The sequence below is a fragment of the Dermacentor albipictus genome, chromosome 2, assembly GCF_038994185.2.
Source record: "Dermacentor albipictus isolate Rhodes 1998 colony chromosome 2, USDA_Dalb.pri_finalv2, whole genome shotgun sequence".
NCBI lineage: Eukaryota > Metazoa > Arthropoda > Arachnida > Ixodida > Ixodidae > Dermacentor > Dermacentor albipictus.
The window spans coordinates 106,500,938-106,527,397 of record NC_091822.1 but is presented as its reverse complement, the minus strand read 5'-3'; the positions used below and the strand labels follow the sequence as shown (position 1 = coordinate 106,527,397).

The window sequence follows — 26,460 nt, the reverse complement described above, 5'->3', positions numbered from 1 at the left end:
TCGGTCACCACGTGCCACGGTGCCAGACATATCTCGCGTGATGAGTATAACGTATGGCGCACGCATTACCCGCGAGGAGGGTGCTCCATCATTTCCATTCCTAGGCACACTTTCTCGCGCACGCGTATGTATCAACATTGACGCAACTGTGCGCGAGATTGATCCCTGAGCCTTCAGTGCGGAAACACTTCAGGCCTGCGTAGTGCGCATCAGCTATGCTGCTTCCGTGCTTGCGCAATCGCCGCAATACTATGTTAGTGAAGCTGTGTGTATCTGCCTTGGTGGCAACGACGCTATCTGCGGCACAAGAACAAGTTCCTGGAAACATTTGCAGTAAACCGCCTGGTAAGTATTTCAGTAGGCGAAATATTCTATATCAAACGGCGGCATGCACTCAAGTAGATAACAAGAGTATCCCTGTCATCACTAAAAAACTGCTTTCTGCCAATGAAAGGCTATGTGGCCCATGCCTGAAGACGAGCAAACAGTATTTAAAAGAAGTTAAAGGTCATACAAGGAGCAATGTGTCGAATACTGCAGCTTCCATACTTGCCAATATGCTCACTTCCGTGAGTGAAAACAAGGCATAGTCGACGCTTTACGCACATATATCATGATGATAGGCTTGACTTGAAATCAGGGACACCACACTGGTGGTTAAAGAACAAACATCAGTAGCTGACTCAAGTCTAAGACTTGGGTGGCGGAGGCACAGCGTTGGTTTGTACACAGCATCAAAATAAAGAAGAAAAGTTGGGAGCAGAGAAGGACGAAGAGGAGCATACTTGAAGAAAAGAGCGCTACGGAGATGCGGAATAAAAGAGGAACATGTACGACGGCGCTCTTTTCTTCAAGTTTGCAAAACCAACTCGCCCACATCAAGCTTCTGAAGAGGAGTATCACTGAGAGACGCTTATTGTGACGAAGGCAGAATACGCACATGGGTTTTAGAAGCAGGAGCAACTAAGGAAAGGACAGTGCAATCGCCGCGTGAACACGCGCCCAATAAGTCAAATGCAAAGTCACCGTCTGAAAAATCAGCTTTTTCTTGTTTTTCTTTTTTGATCGGGGAGTATTTACGACGCACTCACACAATAAGCTCTGTATCCTTCAATGCTTTGAATTTCTGTCGCTTGCGCATTTTTAGATGGCCTATCGTCATTCATAAACTGGACGGTCCTTTCGCCTAGAAAAGCACAAACGCAAATAGTATGGTTCAACGTGACCGTTCTTACTAAAGGCAACCTATCGTCCAGCACTTTGTCAGGTGGCCCAATGTATGCTGATTCACCGGAAATAATGCAATCGGCCACGTTTCGCATAATTATTCTGGTGTTTTTGCCCGCTCTTCCTTTTATAAGTCCGTTTATTTTTCGCGCTCTTAAAAATACTGAGCATTTTTAATTAAATAAGTAGTCTGGTGTGTGTAACTTCCTGGAATCGTACAACAGATAATGAGAGACAACGCAGCGGAGGGCACCGTAATAATTTTGACTAGGTGGGTTCTTTTCTCTAAGGTGCGCAAAAATCGTCGTACATGAGCATTTTCGCATTCCTCCCCATCTGAATCGAAGCCAGCATCGAACTCGAGACCACGCGTTCAGCTGTTCAATGCCACAGGCATTGAGCTACCGCGTTGGTTACTATTTTCTTTGAAAGTATAGAACAGCGGCTTGTAGATCAACACTCCACACATCAACCGACTTCCCCACTTCCTGTGGTATGCATCACCAAAAACTTACCTCATTTAGATCATGGTAACAGATTTGTTTAATACAAATCTGAAACGCTTCAAGAACCGACAGTGAGAGAGACAGAGATAAATTTTGTTACCGATAGATATTTATGTGAGCCGTCGGCGCTGATACCACGCTGTTGTGCATTGCCTTAGAGTTAAATTTCTGTATGCGGGGAACGTGCTTGATCGAAAGTCGACAGAGTATGTGGCACAGGTGTGCCAGATACTCTGTCCTGGCAAACAGTGCTGCGAAACACTGTCCTGTCACAACTTTTTCTCTGTTAGTCTTGCAAGCGCTAGCAGCTATGTCACAGCAAATGCTTTTCTCTTGCCCCGGTCACTTTTTATAAAAACTGCAAATAAATTCACTTGACTGAATTGAAACACTGGGGCAGAGCATTGATAACGATACAAGCGTTAACGTTGTTTTTTTACTTTTACTATTTTAAATGCTTAAATAATTTATAAGCCTACCCAACTAGGAAACCCGCCTGTCCGTTCCGTGATACAATCCCTCCCGTGAGCCTGCAGCAGCGAGCGAGTTGACCTTTGTGCTGCCTCTCGCTTCAACGCAGCGCACACGAAGTGCTATCAGCACGCGGCGCACTCTGTCCTCATCGCAGATCACTTTCAAGATAAGGTCCACAATGGCTGCGCTATGCGTAGCTATACGTAGCACGACGGGGAGCCATTATCGACCATTATCATGGTGGATAATGGCTAGACGTGGATGGATAAGGCGCTAAAGAGGGATAACGGCTTGTGAAAATCAAAACGTCATCAGCGCACCTGGCGCCGCCAGCTGCAGTAGTTTGCTAGCGTCACCAATTAACCTTGCGCCACCGTCCGCGGCAGTTCGTGTCGCAGCAGTGCTAAGGTTTATGCTGGTTGCACCAAGTTTCACAGCATTGATAATGACACCGGGCTGCGTAGGGATGAGCAAGCGGCACCACACGGACGCAAACTTAGCCAAGTTCCAGAGAAGTTTCTGGGGGAATCCTTTTATGCGAAGCATATTACGAGAGCTCAACCCAGCTCCTCAGGCGCGGCGGTGTCGCCTTGAAATCACATGACACCGTGACGTCACGACAGAGGAGAAGTGGCTTTGGCTAAACTCTTGCAAGACGGGCTGGGTGGGAATCGAACCAGGGTCTCCGGAGTGTGGGATGGAGACGCTACCACTGAGCCACGAGTACGATGCTTCAAAGCGGTACAAAAGCGCCTCTAGTGAATGCGGTGTTGCCTTAGAAACGAGCTGTTTCTAAGGCGTGCGTCTCTTGCTCAGGCGCACATTTCGTTGCCGCGCCGAACGCTGCTTTGCTCGACGCTCACCGCGTCCAATGCGGGGCGCGTAGTCGCTGCCCTGTAGCCCATTGTCTTACACCCCTTGGCGGGTCGACGGGAACGCTGTCGCGTTCCACTCTTGAAGGCGAAGCAGTAATGCACGAGTTGTTTCTTCGTCTAGCCGAACCGAATATAGCCAAGCAACAGCAGTTCACCAGGCTAAACAGTGGTTCAACAACTAAAATAAAGGCTAGTATGCTTCGCATCCTGGGCTTAACCTTACCTAAGCCACAGCCATTTTTTTTAATGGAACACATACGCAATACAAAAAGGTAGAAATTACGTATAGGTGGATGAAGCGCGACCAGCTGCCACTACCAACTGTGGTAATACATGCCATGGTGTCGCGACGAGGTAATCTGTAAATGCTAAGAAGCTGAGGGAGAAGCTAAAACTGTGCTATGATGTAGTGGCGCACGCTATGGAGCTCCGCAAGAAAAACTTGTCTTACCAGGTGTTCAGGGACAACTTCAAGACCCACTGGAGAAGTCCTCGCGATAAATCTTCACTACATTTCATTCACTTTTTTCTTGAGCAAACGAAGTCACATGCGAGACGTAGCCAGGGGACGAAAAACGCGACATTTCCTCACAAAACCTCTACCATCAATGCTCGGGAGAGCAGTTCACAGCAAACCGATTGCCAATACACACTGGTGAATGATGGAGGGCGGCCTCATTCCTTTGGTGCATGTCTTCGTCACCAGCCACGTCGTCTATGTTGTACCGTACCTATCATTTGGCATGGCAGAAAAAAGCAAGATGGAATGCATGCTCAGACGAGCGTTAAATGCAATTGGCTTTCCAGTCACAGCACCCAACGACAACACCCTTGACGAACTAATCGAGGCGCACACCACTGCTCAATACGAACGACTCGCACAGAGGCCCACGGGGCGACACATTCTACGACAACTAAACATTCACAACGAAGTGGAACACGGCATGAATCTCGGCATTACAACAGAGACGATGAATAGCTTTAAAATTCCTCCACTGACAAAGAACATGCACCTGGAGCACCACAAGTAGCGACAAGAGGGAAGGGCGCACCACATTGAGCGCAATTATACCATTACGTAGAGCGCATGGGCTGCGTGGAGGGCACGGAATATAGAGGACGCAAAGAGATGGCCATCGTAACGGTAGACACTGACGGAGAACTCCTCGCGAGTGGAAGCATGAAAACGGACAGCCCGAATTTATAGAGGAATCAGCCATAACATTTGGCGGGGGCCTCCAGCAAAACTAGAATGATCATAAGTGACTCAAAGATCGCAGTTCATAATTTCTCGAAAGGGCACATCTCGACAGAGGCACTCAAAGTTCTATATAATGCCAGCGACCATTATCACAGGACAATCTAATCTATTTGTGCGCCAGCGCACTGCTCTCTCTCCAGTAACGAGGCCGCTCACAACATAGCTCGAGGACTAACTCGCCGAGCAAGTGAGCTGGTCTAGCCGGGAAATAGAGGAGACCGCATGGCCAGCTACAAAGAAATCACCGAACACTATTTGCTCTGAAGGGTCTGGTACCCACCAGTTCATTCCGAGCTAACCAAGAAACAGGCGATGGCCTGGCGCCTTCTGCAACCAAGCATGTATCCAAACCCGCTGGCCTGCGTCAGATTCTATCCCGGGCAATAAAATGATCAACGTAGATCGTGTATGGGTAGGGCGGATCTGCCACATATTCTATGTGCATGCTCGACAACGGCTGCTTTCGAGGGCCGCAAATTTAAAAGCCTGGACCTGTGGGAGACCCTGCTGCTCAGCTCAGACCAGCGATACCAGGTCTGGGCCGTCCAGGTAGACGAGGCTGCCGCCGAGACCCAGCGGACCTCGACCATCTATCTGCTAAGTGGAGGAAGGATGTGCCTGCCGCCATGATGGCTGGCATGAACAAAAAGTTGACTGTCTCTTTCTTCTCCAAACGACGGAGGATGTGATTTGTGACTGCATTATGAAATTGCAGCTTTATTCGTTGAAGGTTAATTTAGAATATGCAGAGTGTTAGCGTAGTAATTATTAGTTGGCTGTTGATATTACCGGACAAGTCGAGGAACAACTGGACCTTTCCGTCTGGTTGTTGATGAGTAAAACGAGAGGCTTCCAGGCACATAATATCAAGAAACCTTCTGATGCACAATTTTCGTTCATGATGTCATATATTGTCGCAGCCTAGTAGGAGACGGGAAAGCCGGCGTAGAGGAGGTGTAAAAGTACTTTTAAGAGAGCAGTCAACGCGACGTCGTTGTCGTCTCCGTTTTTCCACTCACGCGCTACCTCAGCGTCGTTCTCATCGCCTGGCACATACCCGCGGCGACCATATAGGATGTGGCATTTGCACCCCCCCTCCCCCCCTTTTGAAAAAGAAAATGTACCAACCACCGAAGGCTGTGCACAGACGGTGCAAAGTTGAGGTCATCAGGTAATGTATGGCTTCATACGAAGCACGTGCACAACTTCGGTCAGATGCTGCCGGCGTTTGGAGCAGTTATGGCTGTCGGGGACAACTTCATAATTCACATCGCTGATGCGGCGCTGAGCTGTGTACGAGCCGAAGTATCTTCGCAGGAGCTTCTCAGACAGCCCCCGCCGATGAATCGGAGTCCAGACCCACACCTGGTCACCGACGTTGTATGGGACGGGTCTGTGCCGAAGATTGTAGTGTCGGGCATCGTATTCCTGTTGTTCTTGGATTCGCAAACGCGCAAGCTGCCTGGCTTCCTCTGCGCGCTGCGTAAGCTTCTCGGCACCAGTCTCGTCGTTACCGCACTCGTGTGGCAGCATTGTGTTCAACATTGTTGTCACTTCGCGTCCGTAAACGAGGTTGAAAGGCGTCACGCGTGTTGTCTCTTGGCGAGCCGTGTTATATGCAAATGTAACATATGGTAAAATCTCGTCCCAGTTCTTGTGGTCGACGTCGATGTACATACATACTCATCATGGCTGCCAGAGTCTTATTCATACATTCTGTCAGCCCATTGGTTTGGGGATGAAAAGTCGTGGTCTTTCGGTGAGTGGTACCACTTAGTCGCAGCACGGTATCCAGAAGCGCAGCCGTGAACGCAGATCCTCTGTCTGCTATGACCCCTGCGGGAGCGCCATGCGTTAGGACGAAGGCTTCGACGAAAAATCGCACTGCTTCGGCTGTTGTTCCACGTTGGATAGCACCTGTTTCGGCGTATCGATTAAGATAATCCGTGACGATGATTATCCATCTATTTCCGGCAGTAGACTTTTGAAACGGACCTAAAAGGTCCATGCCAATTTGTTCGAACGGCGCTTGCGATATCTGAACTGGATGCAGCAGTCCAGCCGGCTTGCCGGGTAGGGCTTTGCGGCGCTGGCAATCCAGGCATTTCCGTGTGTAATGTTTCACAATCGACGCAAGTCTTGACCAATAGTACTTTAGCCTAATTCTTGCCAATGTGCGGGTGTATCCCAAGTGACCAGTGATCGGTTCGTCGTGACAGGCATGTAGGACTTTGTCGCGAAGAGATGCGGGAATGACGAGTAGGTAGCTGGTGCCATTAGGTGAAAAGTTCTTTTTATAAAGAATATCGTGGCGTAAGAAAAACAAAGGCAGCCCTTTCGCAAATAACCTCGGCACGCTGCTTGTTTTTCCATATAAGTAATCGAAAAGAGGAACCAGTTCTGCGTCCTCGCGGGAGTGGCGTGAAACGTCGACAGTATCTAGCACGCCTAGAAAACCCGCATCATCATCGTCGTGGACTGCAGTCTCAACAGGACGCTGAGAGAGGCATTCGGCGTCGGTGTGTTGTTTCCCCGATTTGTACACAACCGTGAAGTCGAACTCTTGGAGCCGTAGACTCCAGCGTGCAAGCCAACCAGCTGGATCTTTTAAATTAGTGAGTCAGCAAAGTGCATGATGATCACTGACAACGGTGAAACTCCGACCATACAAATATGGCCGAAATTTCAGGATGGCCCACACCAGTGCGATACATTCTTTTCTGTAGTGGAGTAGTTAGCCACCGCCCTTGATAGCGTCCTGCTGGTGTAAGCAATGACTCTTTAGGTGTCGTCCTGCCGCTGTACAAGCACTGCACCAAGACCGACATTACTAGCGTCGGTACGAAGAATCGTAGGAGCGTCTTCATCAAAGTGTGCGATGACGGGAGGCGCCTGCAGCCGTTGTCCTAGGTCGTGAAATGCCCGTTGCTGATCTTCACCCCACACGAAGGGTACATCTTCTCTGGTGAGATGCGGTAATGGCCATGCGCTGCGCGAAAATTCCGCAATAAACTGTCGGTATAGTAGGCGCAAAGGCCTAGAAAACGTCGCACGGCCTTTTTATCTGATGGCGTTGGGGAATTAGCAACGGCAGAGATTTTATGAGGGCCAGGTCAGACACCTTCACGACTAACAACGTGACCGAGAAATTGAAGTTCTTCAAAGCCAAAATGGCACTTCTCAGGTTTTAAAGTCAGACCACATGAGCGTATTGCTTCAGAGACAGGCTTTAGTCTCCGCAAGTGTTGCTCGAACGTTACGAAGAAAACAATCACGTCGTCGAGGTAGACCAGTCAGGTTTGCCATTTGAGGCCTGAGAGTACAGTGTCCATTAGTCGTTGAAATGTTGCCGGTGAAGAACACAAACCCAAGGGGAGCACCTGAAATTCATAAAGTCCGTCGGGCGTCAAAAAAGCGGTGTTCTCACGGTCTTCCTCATCAACTTCTATTTGCCAGTAGCCGCTTTTCAAGTCTATCGACGAAAAGTAACGTGCGTTTCGTAGCCTGTCCAGAGAATCGTCGATGCGCGGTTGCGGGTGAACGTCTTTCTTTGTGATCAGGTTGGGTTTTCGGTAGGCGACGCAGAAGCGCAGACTACCATCCTTCCTTTTTACCAATACGACAGGTGATGCCCAAGGACTCTTAGATGGCCGAATAACGCCATCCACAAGCATCGTCTTCACTTGTGTTTGGATTGCCTCGCGCTCTTTCGGTGCTACACGATAAGGATTCTGCCGAATTGGTCTGGCGTCGGCTACGGCGACAATACGGTGCTTAGTGAGTGGCGTCTGGCTAACTCGTGATGGCGAGGAGAAGTAGCTCTTAAACTCATCGATGAGCTCAAGGAGGCTGCTGTGTTCGACGGGCGATAAGGTGGGACTGATGTCAGCCACAGGGGCAGGCATAGCCACGGTGAACGTCGCGTACTCCACTGAGAGGCAGTCCTGTATTAAGGTAAATTCGTCGAAGTAAGCAACAGCCGTGCCTTTAACTATGTGTCGACGTTCCCTGGTAAAATTTGTCAGCAGGAGTTCGGCAAGTCCGTCGTCTACGTTAATTACGGCCCTGGCGATGGAAACGCCTTGACTCAGTACCAGTCCGTCGATGTATTCGGCGACGCCAGTCGCAGTGTTCAAGTTGTCGCAGATTACAGGCACGAGGGAACAGCTTCGCGGCGGTAGCGTGGCGTCCTCGTCGGCGATACATAAGCGGGGTCGCTGGTGTTGCGCGGGGCCGACGTCGCCTCAACACGTAGAAAATGTGACGACGAGGTCACGGACATTAATCACTGCACCATACTCTCTCGAAAAATCCATCCCCAATATAAGTTCTTTACAACACTCAAAGAGAATGACGAGGGTGGCGACGAAGGTCGCAGCGACGATTACTATTCTGGCTGTGCATTTTCCAATCGGTGTCATCAACTGGCCACCGGCAGTTCTGATGTTAGGCACGGTCCACGGCGTCTTCACTTTTCGCAGCCTGTCGGCCAGCTTTTGACTGATTATCGAAAAATGCGAACCAGTATCCAGGAGAGCGGCCACTGGGTGGCCGTCAATGCAAACGATCAGATCGGCGCTGACGGCATCAGTTACAGGAGGTGTGGTTGGAGTCGTCGGAGTTGTAGAGTCGTCGATCGTAGGAGATGGGGGCTCTTGGGTAGCTAGCCGGTTTGGAACCTCACCCCCGGAGGTCGCTGCGTCTGGTTTCCCCGGCGCGGGCTAGGGGACCTGCCCCTAGAGGCGTCAGTAAAATCGCGACGGGTTGGTGGGGTGTAACGAGCCGGAGATGGGGAACGCGATCGAGGCGTCGTTGAACCTTCTGGCCGAAAGTTTGTAGAATTTCCGTCGCAGCTACGTGCAGCATCAGACACAGGGTAACTGCAGCTGGGAAATCTTGGATACCCAGCCGCGCGGTAGTGGCATGCGCGGTAAACTTGTCCTGCTTTGCCGCAATGAAAGCTTAGCGGCCGGCCGTCAGCGGTGCGACACAAATTGGTCTTTCGAAGCGGGTAGCCGGCAAGGGATTCACCGTAGAAACGAGGCGGAGCGATCGACTGGCGGCGATACGGCATAGTTGGCGTCGTCTGTGAGTGTCGAAAATAGGGCGTCGGGGGTGGCGGTGATGGCTGCGTCGTAGTGGTCAACGGTGTCAGCAGCATCTAAGCGGCGGGAGGTGGACGACAGAGAGCTTTCGCGTAGGTCAATCGTCGCGGCACCGCTTGCTGCTCGAGCGACGAAAAGGCCTCTCGAACTTCCTCCCCAACGATATCAGCGACAGAAGCCATCGCTGGTGCCATGGGAGAGATGCCGAGCTGCCGGATCTCCTCTCGCACAATCTCTCGGATGACTTCACGCAGAGACGTGCTGCAGCTCTCAGGTAAAATTGAAGCATTCACCGGCGATCTCTTGCGAACATATAGGCGGCACCGTTGCTGTAGTGCCCGTTCTATAGCAGTAACCTCCTTGGTAAATTTGGCCAGTGTCGTCGGTGGGTTCCTCACGAGCCCGGCAAACAGTTCCTCCTTCGCTCCGCGCAAGAGATAGCGCAACTTCTTTTCTTCGGCCATCTTAGGGTCTGCTCTGCGGAAAAGGTGGGCCATATCTTCTGCAAACATGGCAACGCTCTCGTTTGGTTTTTGAATACGGTATTCGAGTAAGCGCTGCGCGTTGTCTCTTCTGTCGCTACTAGTGAACGTGTCTAGCAGCTGGGTGCGGAAGGCATCCCATGCGGTCAAACTTCTCTCCCACTTTACAAACCACGTCCGCGCACTGTCTTGAAGCTCAAAATAGGCATTAGACAGCTTTTGCTGGGAGCCCCAGTCATTATAACTGGCGACACGCTCAAATTGGTCCAGCCAATCTTGGACATCTTCAAAAGCGTCGCCATGGAAACTTTCTGGTATCTTAGGATTCTGCAGCGTCACCTGCGATGGAGTTGCAGTAGCTATGGCGGAAGTAGGTAGACGCGTTCCAGCAGGGCCCTGCAAAGGGTTCAGCGTCAGGCCTAGCAGGCGGCGACTGTGCCGGTGTTCAGTAGTTTCGACGAACGAAGGTGATTCCGCTTTCGAGGTATGGCTCCGCGAAGGGGTTGCCGAGCATGAAGAAATCCTTCCCCGCTCCTCCACCAGTGTCGCAGCCTAGTAGGAGAGGGAAAGCCGGCGTAGAGGACATGTAAAAGTACTTTTATGAGAGCAGTCAACGCGACGTCGTTGTCGCCTCCGTTTTTCCACTCGCACGCTACCTCAGCGTCCTTCTCATCGCCTGGCACATACCCGCGGCGACCATATAGGATGTGGCAATATCAAGATGAAGAAATCATCAACAAATATGAACACTTTTCCTAGCTTACTACCCTTTAATTTATCGCAAATACTTTCATGGATAAAGAGGACCTGAAAGTGTTCCAACGCATGACGTTATGAAAATGCGAGTTTTTTCTCAATGAAAGTTGCGCCTCAAGTGGTGTAAAATATGAGAACTCTATGTAATCTCTCTTACACGTATAGAGTGTAACTTTTCCGGAATAAACGTTCATTTGCGAGTACCTAAACTGGTCGAAATTAAGAGAAAATGTTCCTGCGCAATCATACAAAGCATGCGATGTGCATAGGAAAATTATAGAAAGTTTATTAGAGCATCAGAATTCGCGCCAAGGAGCAGAATGAGGCAAGCTGTGAAGCGTTAAGGGTCCCTAGATAACAGCAAAATTGAAGGAGAAGCATATACCGCGTTAACACTTCGCTTCAGAAAAAAAAAAACGTGAAATTATTTGTCTGTTCGTGAAAAACGGCTACGCCTACGGCTGCATCGTGTGCGATGAATTGTGGTCGTCTTAAAGTTTACTGCCACCCGTAAATGTTGCCTTAAAGTGGGAAATCATCGATTCATAGAATTCATCAAATACATCTTGCTCAGGTGATAATGCGGGGGAATCCGAAGATTTTTTTTGTCGCTTGAATCGTTAGCTTACCCTTTTGATACGTGCTGTGATTGGTTGCGTGGTCTTCTATTAAGGACCGAGACGGGGAAGCGCTAAAATATTGTGCAGTTCGAACTCGAGGGTGTAAATACCAAGCAAGAGCACAAATTAAATTTCGAGTGCAGATTTCACTTTTTGTAGAGCGGTTATCAAAACCTGCTACCGTCTTTCATTTGTTCATGTGTTCCTTCGCCTTCTGTTACGTTTTCAATAAATTATACGGTTTCTTTTTGGTGGGTATACGCGGGCTATTTAAACCAAGTTATTTGCGCTGCAGCTTCGGCAGACATGATTGCAGTGCTGAGGCCGGTGTCCAAAATGGCCGTCGACTGCTTGACGGACGTTGTGCTGCAGCACAAACTGGGTTCGGCGTTTGTGATCAGCGTAAGTGAAAGACCGCACGTCGGTGTGTTTTATGGAGGCTAAGATTTTATTATCGAATGTTAAAACAAGCGGTCTAGTGGAACCTTGAAGCTGCTGTTCTGGTGGATTTCTAAAAAAATCGGGCGGAATTTATTTCACATTAGCTTTTGTTTGATGCACTTTTGATATGCTGGTTAAATAGCGCGATTTGCAGTGCGCTCTGTACTATAAAATTTTCGACATTGTAACACGACATACAGGGTCCTCAGGGCGCGGCCAAAAGCGCAGGAGCTGCTTACGCATACTTCGGCTTTCTTTTATAACTAAACGTTATATATAGTACAACATTCTTAACGCGGTAATAATCTCTAAGCCAGCAAAATGTGTGAAAGCAATAAAGCCGCACTTTCGCCTGAAAAGCGAACAATTGATGACGATAGCAATTTATTCGACAATTATATGAAGCAAAGTACGTAATTTTACAAGCCGTATAAATTGCAATAAACATTCGCTTACTCATTAAATTAACAACAACGGTGTAATGCGTGCACAGGCAAACGCGAACTGATCTCGTTCGGTAACCACGAACACTTGTCACAACGGTGGCGTGAAGAAAAGCATCGACCTCGGCAAACGAGTGCTTGGCGCTTCCTCTCTCTTCATGGCGCATGCGCCACTTCGGATTACATGACCTCCAGCACTTAGTAAGCGGGAACTCAGCGCACGTGACGGGACCAGCCATCTTGGCTCGCCTGACTTTGCACCCAGCGCAGAATAATTCCGAGATACTACGGTTGCCCGTGCATGCGCTCGAGCACGCGGATAGTCATGCGAAGCCATAGTCATTGTTGAGGAGAAGCCACACGTAGACACTCAGGGCTAAGGGGTCCTGTACCTCGCGGTCGGCTGAAGGAGCAACAAGGAAACTGGGGTGATGGGTGCATTCCACTGTGCCAAAGGCAGAAAAAAAGATCGGGTCAACGAAGTGTTGACGTAACTGCGCATGAGATACGACACGACTACGACATAATATGAATGCATAATGAACATGAAGAAGAGATACAAAGGATAGAATAGAGAGATAATGATCATTTGGTCATAGAGTCATTTGAACCCCAATGTACGTGGACCTTGTCTGCTTTAGCGTCGACGCTTGGTCGACACTCTTTTATTAGCAAGCCCGGAGCAGTACAGGGTATCTTGTAGCTGCCTATCGTATCTATTAGAGTAGTACACGAAAGAACCAGTAGTATCGTGTGGGAGGGAACATTAGAATGATCATTTACAGAACGCGGTAGATAGGCTGGTATTTAATAGTATTCGAAATTTAGCGAAGCGTTATTCGACACCAATTTTGTTAACAAAACGTGGATACTCAGCATGGCAACACAGTAACTGCACAAAATTCACGGATGATGTCCTCATTTTGCCATTACATAACTTTTTATTCAGGTTCTTGAAGGCATATGCAGTTACCATGCAATCTGTGTACAAGAGTACAGAACAAATCGGGTAAGCACGACACAACACTTTCTAAGTATTTGGCGCAAGGCTCGCTGTGAGTCTCGAGAACACCGGTTTATTTGCCATTTCGACGTTACCAATGTCTTCAGCGTATATTGTACTCGTTGTTATCTAGCTCTGTACTACATTTTTAAAGTGTTGAACCATCATTGAAGGCGTGCGGCCCATTACAACAACGCAAATGGTGTATTTCATTTCGGAATCAACATAGCCGGCCAACGAGCATTTTGAGCATTTAATGATGTTAGGCGAGCGTATGCTCATACCCAGACATCGTGTTTAGCTCTCAGAAATTAGGGCTATTAGAGTAGCGTTAGCACGCTTCACCAAAAACAGGGCGCACTGCAACATTGAAAAGGCTACTAATAAGAGAAGTAATTTAGCTATATTAAAAAAATACCCTCCCACAATACCCAGAAAACCACTCATGCCATGGGAACATGTTTGATAGGCCAGAAAGATGCCATGAAACGAAAGACGTACGGGTGGCGAGGCCACCCTCAAGTTTCGGCACTAGTACACCGCAAGGTCATAAAATGGTTTGAATGGCGTTTTTCATGTCTGGTTAGTTTTTATCGGCAACGGCGGACTACATTGCCATAAAAGAAAAGTCGCAGTTTCACCGCAATGGCGAAGCGTCGGTCGCGATGGTCAATTAGTGGACAGCTATAAGAAGTAAGGATAGTAGTCTTATCTGCTGTATAAGCTCGTAAACATTCGCTTACCAACTAAATTAACAATCCGGGTGTCAGGCGCGCACAGGCAAACAGAAACACGTCTCACTCGATAAGAGTGGACACGCAGTGTCAAAGTGCTGGCGCGATGAAGAGTGGCAGCAGCCAGCGAGAGAATTGACCTTCGTGCTGCATCTCCCTTCAACGCGAACTAAGCGGCCGGAACACAGCGCTCACGAAGCTATGAGCTTCCGGCGTACCTGATTCTGTACTCATCGCAGATCGCTTTCAAGATAGGGCCCGCACCGTAATGAGCAGTGGCCAGTGTAGAACCCCCACCTCTTCCTCCTCTCCCCAGGTGCCTTGCGCGCGACGGAAGACGGCACGCTTCCTCCCCGCTTTGCTCCGTTGCGCGCGCGAGATTAGGCCTCCATCGTCAGCTCACCCTCGGAAGCTATAACTCGCTGATACAGCATACGGCGCGCGGCGACGATGTTATCGTCCTTGGACCTAATACGAAACACATCGGCGAAGCCAACGGTTTAAGTGCACCTGGAGTGCTTATATAATCCTTAATGCAACAAAATCAAAATACTGAGCTTAGCCACAATTAAGGACGTTCACTGAGCGACAACAACCCAAATACGAAAAAGAAATATTACTTTGAAATCTGTGATGTCACTCTGATGAACTGGCACTGGCACTTCGATGCGAAGTAAAGAAATGGAGCTGTGAGAGATAGCGTCATCATACCACTGCAGTGTAACCGGAACTTTCTTTTCTTTTTTTCAATGGCGTCGCCACAGACGACGCGTACTGTGGCTTTATTGCGAGCTAAATAGGGGAAGAGCTATCCACAAATGTGATAATTACTAGGCTAAATTCACTGCGATATGCTTGATCTGAGCAAATGTACACCTGGCACTCCGGTTTGCAGAACAGTCGTGGAGATTAGGCGGATAGATTTCACGGATTTGTGAAATGGGATATATTGTCTATGGGCACGATGGGGTATAAGTATTAAGGTAAGAGGAACTGTATTTTACAAGCGTTTTTTCTTAATGCAATGTGAAACTTGTCGGCAGGAGACGAGTTAACATGACTGAGTAAATGAGTGAAATAACCCGCCGTGGTTGCTCAGTGGCTATGGTGTTGGGCTGCTGAGCACGAGGTCGCGGGATCGAATCCCGGCCACGGCGGCCGCATTTCGATGGGGGCGAAATGCGAAAACACCCGTGTGCTTAGATTTAGGTGCACGTTAAAGAACCCCAGGTGGTCAAAATTTCCGGAGTCCTCCACTACGGCGTGCCTCATAATCAGAAAGTGGTTTTGGCACGTAAAACCTCAAATATTATTAAATGAGTGAAATAATAAGTGAATAAAGTAATGAGCGATTGAATTAATAAATGAATGAATGCTATGTGTCATCGATCAATCCATGACTAACCACAACCTTTTATTACTCCTATTATTATGTCTGTGTGGATCCTAGACCCAAGCGCTCAAGAAAACTGCGGAGATGTGCCTCGTGGAACGTGTCATTGAAACGATGGTGAGTTATGTAAAAAAACAAATTGATGCCTAAGAGTGAATTCAAGCAGTTCTCACGGAACAGCCACATGGATCCTCGATGAGGTGTTTGGATCATGCATGGTTTTCACAAATCAAGATCCTCCAAATGCGTACAAAATTCTCAGTGGGGGATCAATGCGAAAGTTGTGACGCGCACCTTGCATCTAATTTGCTCCGGTGATTTTTCGCCTTCTGTGATAGATGTATAATAAAGATTGTTATTTTTCTGTTGCCGCCTGTTTGTTCGCATTCCAAATCCATAGAGTCTGATGAGTCGCCGCTAAAGCCTAGCTGTAAAGTGGCAGCGAATGCGGCCGCTTTCCGAAAAAGTACATTGTTGCGCACCGATGTCACATGCAACACTAGGACATACAGGCGTGGGCTATGGCAACCTATGTTGCCTGTGACCACGATAACCTTACGGACAGAGCTCATTGTGTGAGTTAGGGAATGAAGCTGGCTTCACCTGAAAATTATTAAATAATTTTTTCTGCTCTTTGCGGCTGCTTGTTCTTTAACTGCCTCGTTCTGCTTAGGCAACTCAGTTATCCTCCAGATAGAGGTTCATTTCGTCGCTGTCTTTAATAATGATGATATCGGCTCATCATTTCTTAGATCTTGCATGTTTTTTTTTGTTCAGATCAGCATGTCGGCGAGCATACATCGAAATTTCTCCTCTACTGTTCTGTAAGTTTTCAATCTTTATACTAAGTGAGTGAAGTGACAGGGATAAGTCTTGTTCCTCGTCTATTCCATCTGTAGCTTTGTGATCATTCATTCAGGAAACTGGTTTCCAATCTGTGTTCATTTCCTCCGAGGGCGACAGATATAAGCTTTACAATCATTTAAGCATGCCGGGAAAGTGATATGGAACGTAGCACCTTCCCGTTGTGCTCCACTTTGTGCGTGACGCCGCTCGCTGGATTCTGTAGGCGTGTGAACCCGTTGCATGCAGCTACCGATTCAACGTTGTGTCCTACGCTGTGTATGGGTTGCTTCTCGTGCCAAGGGCTGCGTTGTTAGCGTGGTGATGAAGCAGCAGCGCTGCATTTTTTCCCATATCGCTCTTCAGCTTGCGGCGCCTGGGTGACATAGCCAAGTCATTCACTCAGCGTGACTCGTGGGTAGCGCGGACCTTCCAAAAGTGGTGGAATAAAAAGCGGATCGAAGCATTCACCACACAGCAGTATTGATTGAAATAAAGAAGGAACAACTTCATAGAACCCTACTTCTTACAGGCACCAGTAACTGTACAATACAGGGATAAATGTTTTATTGAAAACCTGAAAGCTGGGGATATAGGCTACCATAGATGCATGAATAATGATTAGCTAAAGAAAGCTAGGGGACTATTTGTTGCCGACCCGTTCCGAAGAGGACGCCGACAAACATCATCATCATCACCATCATTATCATCATCGACTGTATTTGTTCCGTCATGCTCGTTGTAGTCACTATCTGAATATCCGCATCATCGTGCGGCTATCGCTCGAACGTCATGACAGCGCAAAGCGACGCAAAACACTTGTTTTTGGAAAGTCTCGCACCTTCGACTGAGTAACTTTGCGAACCGGTATGTTTTGATTAGTGCCTGATAGCTCAACGTATGCAATGCTTTGTCCATGACGGAGAACATCATAAGTAACTGCGTTAGAGTTGTGTCCGCGGTAAAGCCGTGTCGTAGAGAATATGAGTTGTGCCGGGGTAGCGCTAACGTACCCTGCGCACAATGACAATGCACCTTGCCGGCTTGGAGACAACGCGCACCGTGCTAGCCTGACTTGATTTCTGTTTTCATTTGGCATTTTAGTGTTGTGCGACTGTTCTAGCGCGCTTGTGAAGGAACTGCTTTGTTCAGACAGTCGGATCTGTATTGTCATTTACTTTGTCGTTGAAAACAAAGTACAAAACTTGCATTCGAGAAATTGCGCATGACTTGTACCATGTGGGGCCTCGACTGGTAAAAAGTACTATCATTTCCGCTTTTCGCAGCCTCAGCGAGTACGAAGCGAAAGCTTCGACAGCGAAGGAGTCACCAGGCTGTTGATGGTGCGTGTTGCAAGAATGCTGCGATTTACACTAGCACGTCTGGTATACTTTATTATGCTGTGTGACAACATGCGCACGGGAATGAACATGATGTCATCATAATCACAGCCTAATTAGCAGGAAGCTTCACTTCGGCATGAGCTCTGACTCCCCCATTCGGATACTTGTAAAGCGGAGAATTACTGTCCGCACTACAGAACTGACTTGAATAACAACTTGTTGCATTTAAAAAGAGAAAGCTAAATTGTACCCACAGTAGCAAAAATTTAGGTTCCTTACGTATTTTTCAAAGTTGCCGTGATTCGACAACCTTAAAAGAATTTCGAAGCCCAATGTTCACAAATTCTTAACTTAGTACATAAACAAACATAGGAGCACTGTAAACGGCGTCTGGTAAAGCAATTAGAGCGGATAAATGTGATACATGAGTATACACCTGCTATGAAATTGTTATAATCTTTACGAGTGTTCTGAAAAAAAAGTTCGGTGCAGACATGACTGATATAACACGAGTTGTGTATAACACGACAATTTTGCCCGTTTTATACATGTCTGAAGAAGCGCAGTTGACAATTTGTGGTATGATTTCATTTATTGCCCATTAGCAGAGTTGGAGCCTTCGTATAGGATAAAATATGATGGCATGTCGGGCTTGTGGGTAAAGTTCATATTGAACAGACCTCGAATCGTGCCGGCACACAGACAGCAGGTTACAGAAAAGTAGACAGAACAACCGCTTCTGTAAAAGATGAATAACTTATCGAACACAGACTGTATCGTAGTTATGTGATTTTGTGCACACGCGCAGCAGTGCGTAGACGCAGGTTCAATGAACAGAACCACCTGTGACAGACGACAACCGTAAGCAATTGGCCTACCTTGATAAGTAGTGTTAGCACTTCACTGCGTTTGTGTTTTTGCATTGTAAGACGTTCTGTCACGGGTGGTTTCGTCGATTTATCTTACATATAAGCTCTATTACGAGTGCGCATGAACTTGTGTAACAACGTATATAGTGTCTCTGTTCAAAAAAAAATTTTCAGCTGTGAGCGAGGTGCTGTCCGGTCAGCCTTTCTGTAGCCATTTGTATATGTGTACCTGTATTTAGTAAAGCAATGAAGGGGGCTAGTTGGTGAACGTTCGTGGTTATATTGCGCTTAGTTTTACGCTGACGATATTAAGTGAAGGACAGGATGTGTAGGTACCTAGCGCTACGTACGTAGCGCATTGAGCTACGTAGCGATTGTGTTATCGATTGTGGACGTAGCGATTGTGGACGCTACGTAGCGCACTGTGCTACGTACGTCCACATCCTGTCCTTCACTTAATATCGTCAGTGTAAAACTAAGCGCAATATAACCATGGATGTGTACCTGTGCACTTCAAGATCGGTTCAACTTGATATTGTTACTTTCCCTTTTATATTGCAGTATTGAAGAACTTAGGTAAAATAGATGGCATAAATTTAAAATTTACTTACTACTGTCAACATATTGTAGTCTCCTCATTCATGTTTAGGATACTTCATGAAATTAGGTGCAGTGGACGGAGAGCAAAGGGATTTCTCCGTTTCCGCATTTTTAGTAAGAAACTCCGGAAGTAAAGCTTCAATTAAAACAATAGCTTTAGGTGAAGCCGCCAAATGGACCCGCGAGCAGAAGTACTCGCCAAACAATGGAATCAAGCTTCAATGCGAGTTCAGTTCCGGGCATAGATGCTTTTACAGTTTAGATGCTTCAAATTTGTGAGCAGAAAGCTGACGCCTAGCACAGAACGGTGACCTGCGGCCGACGTTGCTTAGTACCTTGCAGCTACGCACGCACTACGAGGCTTTGCTGTCCATAAAAAAACGCAGACAAAAAACACTTTAGTTGTCGCCAAGTTGGGAAAACCACCATTGTAGTGGCGCATCTTTCGTTTCCAAGCGCAGGCAGGGCTGTCATTTCTTTAAACGTGTTTTCACTACGCGAACTGTGTTCGGGAGCGTAGAGCGGTTCAGTAAGGTGCATCTCTTCCTAAATTCATAATCGATAGTGCCAATATTAGCGCTCGCTTTGTCTGACAGCGCAAGAAAAAAACGATGTCTTTCGTTTCAGACATGTGTTGTGGAGCAACTGGCCATTCCCTTACACGACGCAAACAAGATGAACGCCGTGCTCCATTGGTTGTACGAGGCTGTTTATTCCAAGCTTACGTCGCAGTGAGCACGGAGCCAGATGCCTGATAGTATTCTCGGTGATCACGTGGCCGCCACGTTCCAAACTGAGGGACTCGAAAACATTAAAGTGGCAGATAACAGATAAAGAAAAAAAAGGAGTGGATGTGTGAATAAACCGGCGAGTTTTATGTTGCCATGCGTAAGTCGTTTCACTTCATGCAGCAGTGATTGTTCATCGACGGATTATCACTGGTCTCGAGTTACCAGACAGGTTTAGGAGATATGTCGCTTGCGCTCCACTCCGCACAGATTGCACGCTCTGAGGCTGAACAGGGAACCTCCGTTGATTTCGCGCTTTCATGAGCGAGCCTTCACGAGACTCGAGCTACACGTGCCCGCGACGTGGCTACGAAATGGACAAAGCAGCCAAGTGGATCCACTTTCGTCCACCACTCAATCGGCTTTCTATCCGAACGAGGGAGGCCAAGCTTCTAGGCGCCGCTGCCAGCATGAACGTCGTGCGCGCATGCGCGCCACTGTTTTCGTTAAGCTGCTGTATGCAAATCGCTAGCATATACTTCCGTGAGCGGAGCGGACCGTAAGAGGTTCAGCCACCATTCTCTATTCATCGGCACAATACACGACTACGGTATTCTAAGATATTGGAAAGGCCGCTCGATCAAAACCTAGTTTTGTAAGCTCGTCACCGGTTCTATAGCAAACATTCTTGTCTGCTCAGATTGCGCGTATGAGCCGCGAACAGTGTTGTACGCTTTCGAATGCACTCCAGCACGAGCGATCCCTCTGGAATGTAAAGTGAGAGTCACGCATGAATGGAAGACGAACTTGACCCATCAGGCGCGTTCGCTTCAGACTCGACAATCAACGATCGGGTCCACCACTATCATTGAGATTTGTAATTTGGAACAGATTGGTTAAATTTGGAGACTCTACGTGCCAAAATCCCGATTTTATTATGAGGCACGCCGTGTAGTGGGCGACTCTGGGTGTGTTCAGCTAAGTTCGGCCTGGAAGGTCCGGTGACCACGTTTATTATTGATCAAAAATGTACAATATACTGCCTCGAAAGAAAGAAAGAAAGAAAGAAAGAAAGAAAGATAGAAAGAAAGAAAGAAAGAAAGAAAGAAAGAAAGAAAGAAAGAAAGAAAGAAAGAAAGAAAGAAAGAAAGAAAGAAAGAAAGAAAGAAAGAAAGAAAGAAAGAAAGAAAGAAAGAAAGAAAGAAAGAAGGAAAGAAAGAAGGAAGGAAAGATACTCTTCCTCGCCTCTCCACAGGACTTTCTAATTCACCTGTATAATAAAAAACATTTCTGCACTGAACAGCGATATAGATGCGCCACGTATGCAGGCACTACCTCTCTTCTTTTGATAAAAACGCTTCAAAAATCTTTCTGGTTTATGCGTTCTTTCTTCATGGCAGCTTGATCAGATGAAATTGCACGTGACAGTTGGACGCAGCCCAATGCAAGGGCAAATTGGCAATTCATTATTTTTGCATATCCTCCCATGCGCGGTGGATTACGCAGAGTCCCGTCTGCAGGATTTTCAACAAGTTAGCAGGATCACATGTACGAATCTCACAACGCAGCGTAGATACAGCTTTTCAAGCCTTTTTTCGATATCCGCTGGTGCGTTCATCGCGTGAAGTACGTGAAGATATGCGTGCAAGTTTTTCAGGCGCCGAAAACGCCACTCTTGCACTGCAAACGGAAGTAATTCCCAGGTGGGAGTATATAATTTGTCGTCTAGCGAGACTCCTGTTGGGAGTTTATTATGCTCCGTATGATCGGAGTAAATTTGTATGCCGTGCGAGGGGCCGGAGGGTGGTGGCGGAATTTTTGCGTTGAACCGTGGGTGAATATTTTTCATTTCTTTAGTTGTTTTTTTTATTTTGTAGAAGGTGAAGTTTTTTCAAGGTGCAATGGGAGTATAAAAAGAGGTATCGCGTCAGTTTGAGTGAAGTTCTTTCTTTTTTTTTTTTGCAGTGGTTACTGGTCAAATTTCGAAATATACACACAAGATCAAATTAAATTCAACGAAACAAGTCCACGAAAGCACATAAATGATGACATACATAAACATAGGAGAAACGCCAATGCAGAACTTGACAGATTTCCAACGTACACACGACCCACAAGACGCCACGCTGCCAGATTCTAAAGGAGGGGAGGGGGGAGCTCCACCACTGGAAAAGCCGGCGCCGCCGTCGGCATGATGTGGCATGAGGGATCACGTGGACACAGCGGCCACGTCGGCTACTTTGGAAGCGCCCAAGCAAACTGAAAACAAAAGTTTATTGTCCCACCTGAGCTGCGGTTCTGATTATGTGGCGAGGTTTTCTCACCTTGCATATCTGCTTAACAACATTTGTAAGCACTATATCAGGTAGTGGCTGCCTTTGGAGGCGTGCAGCGTGGTAGCCTACTGCTCGGTGCCGCAGTGCCGGACGCACCCAACGGAGCCTGGTGTCCGCCTTATTGACACGTAGAGGCAGGACGAGGAGCTGCGTGAAGCTTAGCTCGCGAAACTTAGAACCGGAAGACATCCATCGGCTCCAACTCTGGTATGCAGCAAGCACAGGCGCGATGAAGATTTCTGCAACGGCGTCAGGACTGCGACGTTCGGTGAGTAGCAGAAAACGCGCACCAGAACGCTCGGCCGCGCCCGCCGCCCGGCTAATGTCATGACGTTTTATTTAGTCTATGAGCTTGTTTATGCTAGATTCTGGCAAGTTCGCGGTAACGGAAAGGAAGCAGTTAGAAGCACATAAAAAAGGCATGGCACATGGCCATGTTTGTGTTGTGAATTAATGTACTGGATTACGAAAAAGAAGCAGCGGGAAATCGCACGCTCACAAGACCGATAAAGATATGTTCTGGCATGGATTTTATCGTGGTTTCCTCTTTCTTTCTTGCATGGTGACGCCAGTAATCGATGGCGAAGAAGTTTGACGCAACATGAGAAATAATATTTAAACATCCAAGAATTTAGAAAAAGAAAAGATTCAATCGTTACTACGGCCGATTAGAGTCGCCGTAAGCACCGAAGTCTACAACGAAATTATCTTTGAACAGCTCTTATAGCGTCCACGCCACAGTGGTTGTTTGTGTGCTGCCAAATGCTCATGAGTGAGTGAGTGAATAAACTTTATTGCAGGTCCGGCGAGGACGCGAACTCATGGAGCACCCGGTTAGTCCCACGTCGGGACCGGCAGGTCTAGCCCACCGGCCCGGTCGGGGGCACGCCGGACGGCCAGGATTTGCTTATCTAGAGCGGGGCTACGCAGAAGCGGGTCCCACTCCTCCTTGATGAACTTGGGGTATGTCGAGCCGCACTCCCAGAGCATGTGAGCTAGAGTGGAGGTCTGGCCGGAGGACGGGCAGGCGTCGTCGCGATACACGTCGGGATAAGCCTCATGAAGAGCGGACAGACACGGTTATGTGCTGGTCTGTAGTAGCCTAAGCGAAACGGTGTGCGCCCTATTCAACTTGGGGTGAGGGGGTAGGAAGACCCTTCTGGACATGTAGAAATATTTAATAATCTCGTTGTGAGTAGCGGGAGCGTCCCTGTGACCGTAGAGAGGAGGGACGTCAGTGCTCCTTATAGAGGAAGCGCGGTCGGTGAGGACACGCACAGCCTCGTGAGCAGATTTATTGAAGTCTGGGGGAGCACCCTCGACCGACCATACGTGCACGGGAAACCAGTGAATTGAATGGTTTGTGAGAAAATATGGACTCGCGCCGCTAAGAAGACGAACAGCTTCCTTGGTGATGCAACCCTTCTGAAAAGCCCTAACTGCCGTTTCGGAATCACTATAGATTTCGCACCCACGTCCGTCTAGCAGGGCGAGGGCGATGACGACTTGCTCGGCGACTCCGGGGTCTGAAGTGCGAATCGAGACGCTATTGGAAATCTTGCCACTCGTGTCGCCCACAACGACGGCAACGGTCTTCCCGTCACTGTACTCCGCGGCGTCGACGAAGCTTGCTCTAAAGTCGTGTTGCTTGATCTGTTTGAGGATGGCTGCTGCTCTGGCCTTGCGTCTGCCCTCGTTGTGAACAGGATGGACGGTTCGGTGCACAGGGATCACTACGAACTTGTCTCGAATGCCCCTAGGGATCGGGGTACTGACCATCGGGAATTCCGCAGGTTGGTAACCCAGCTCTTCGAGGGTGCGTTTACCTGCCGTTGTCTCTGGTCAGGTAACTGAGTCGCGCGCTTTCTTGGGCTTCAGCAATCTCGTCGGTGGTGTTATGTACCCCCAGCCTCAAGAGATCCTCGGTATGGGTCCTGATCGGCAACCCAAGAGCCCTCTTGACTACTTTGCGAATGAGAACGTTGAGCTTGTCTCGCTCCGCTCTGAGCCAGTTGTGCATAGAAATCATGTACGTGAGGTAGCAGAGTATGAAGGCATTGATCAGGCTGATAAGATTGTTTTCCTTCATGCCTCGATGCCGGTTTGCGATTCTGCGAACGAGGCGGAAAGCGTTCTCCGTATTTGCGATGATCTTTCGGAGATCAGTTCCGTTCTCGCCGTTGAATTGGACAAACATGCCAAGGACCCGAATAACGTTGACCCTGAGTATCACCCCCCCCCACCCCCCCGTCACAAGTGCCAAGTCTGATGCTGCTTTCGGAGACTGGCTCCCAATCTTTGGGTCTGCCTCCCTTCTCTTTTCTGTAAAGCAGGAGGTCAGATTTGGCGGGGGAGCATCGAAGTCCAGAGGGGCGGAGATACTCCTCGATCACGTCAATCGTCTCCTGCATGGCTTCTTCGGCTATGCCCTCGCAGCCACCGGAGCACCATATGGTGATGTCATAGGCGCAGATGGTGTGCTTGACGTTGTCGACGCGCGCCAACCTCTTGGAAAGACCAATAATACAGATGTTATACAGTGATGGGGAGATGACGGCGCCCTGAGGATTGCCCCACCCTACGAGGGGCACATCTTCGGAGCGGAAGTCTCCAATGCGAAGCTTGGCCTTCCTGTCAGTTAGAAAAGAGCTGACGTAGCAGTGGAATCTGGAACCAAGGCTCAGGTCTGAAATGGGCTTGATTATATAGGTGTGGAGCACGTTGTCAATAGCCTTCTCGAGGTCCAGACCGAGCAGTGCTTTGATGTCTCTGGAACGGCCATCTACAATCTGATTCCTGATTAGTTTCATGGCATGGTGCGTTGAGAGTCCGGCGCGGAAGCCACTCATGTTGTACGTGTAAACCTCGTTGTCTTCGAGGTACCCGTTCAACCTGTTGAGGACGACGCGCTCCATGGCCTTGCCGACGCAGGAGGTCAGAGAAATCGGCCTCAAGTTCTCGATGTTCGGGGCCTTGCCGGGCTTGGGAATGAGCGCCGTGCAGGTCGTCTTCCATTCTGCTGGTACAATGCCGCTCTTCCAGCACTCACGGCACGGTGCGAAAACGCTCTCGCAGCGAAAGCAAGACATTGTGCACGGACATGCATGCAGACGCAAAGTCGGTCATTGCGAACACGTGCGATCGCTGCATCGATGCTTCATTCTGTTATGCTCCATTCGATAATACAGATATAATTCACATAGTTTGCTCTCAGCGTTTGCTAGCCTTTCACGCAAGAAGCCCGTTTCGGACACTCCATCGCGACGACCGAGCACAGTAGCGCTCGCTGTACATATTCGGTACAGAGATAGCGTCTGTGAATGATTCTGTGCTTTCTGTTTATCCAACATTATTATTTTCGCACTAAAAAACTTCCCTCGTTTTAAGAGTATTTACAGCGATGTCCAGGAGGGCTGCCGCGTGGTGTTTTTATTAAGCGCCGTAAACCAAACCTGTGAGGAGCGAGCCGCGTTATTATCCCTCATTCTGCGCGACGGAAGTGTTTCCGACAGATGGCGACTCCGTAAGTCCTCGGCCCCAATAGCCACGATACTGTGTGCCTCGATAGATAGAATACACTTTATTGTCCCAGGGATAGGTGATTTACCCAGCCCCCGACACGCAGGTTAGGGTATGAGTGTCGCCGCCTCAGATGCAGGCTGGGAGGTCTTGGGTCGCAGCAGCCTCTTCAGCCAGTTGGACGAGCCGGAGCTGGAGCTAAGAGTCCGAGCTGCGCAGCAGGGTCTCCCAGTTGTCTCTACTACCTATTTTGTGCGATCCCCTGGGAGGTTACGAGCACTCACATGCTCGCTCATATGAGACCTGCCTTTCTGAAATTACCAGACCTTAGTCAACGCAAAACTGTTAATTCAGAATAGTGAGAAAAAAAAGTTCATGCCATAATTTTTCAAAATTAGCATGCCATTTTGTCAGTTCTGAAGCGACTTCTCACACTGCAGTCATTCGCGGCCAGAAATTAGTGCGCAATTTAGAGTAACCCGCCGTGTATGCTCAGTTGCTATGGTGTTGGGCTGCTGAGCACGACGTCGCGGGATCGAATCCCGGCCACGGCAGCTGCATCTCAATGGGGGCGAAATGCGAAAACACCCGTGTACTTAGATTTAGGTGCACGTTAAAGAACCCCAGGTGGTCGAAATTTCCGGAGCCCTCCACTACGGCGTGCCTTATCATCAGAAAGTGGTTTTGGGACGTAAAACCTCATAATTTCATTTTTATCTAGAATGAACAAGAAAAATGTAGGCGCAGTTGAAGGATAGCTATATATAATAAAACCTGTATATAAAGGTTAAATGTGTTTATGGTTTACCTGTGGTTAAATGTTATATAGATTTATATATATGCGGGAGGTTCGGAAAGCTGGTTGAGTATCCGCTTCCCTTCAATGAAAGTCTTGAACGCGA

General features: G+C 48.3%; 1 protein-coding gene across 2 annotated transcripts in view; it reads right to left on the bottom strand.

The window, feature by feature from the left end:
• LOC135914904 (solute carrier family 22 member 7-like) overlaps window positions 1-26,460 on the bottom strand; it is an 86,934-nt gene that overhangs the window by 48,596 nt on the left and 11,878 nt on the right. The window contains exon 2 of one of the 2 annotated variants that reach the window (XM_070533833.1): window positions 10,270-10,482. The exons of the other annotated variant lie outside the window; for it this stretch is intronic. The gene's annotated coding sequence lies outside the window, so the exon portion shown is untranslated. The remainder of the gene's footprint in view (window positions 1-10,269; window positions 10,483-26,460) is intronic. 2 annotated transcript variants of the gene reach the window in all.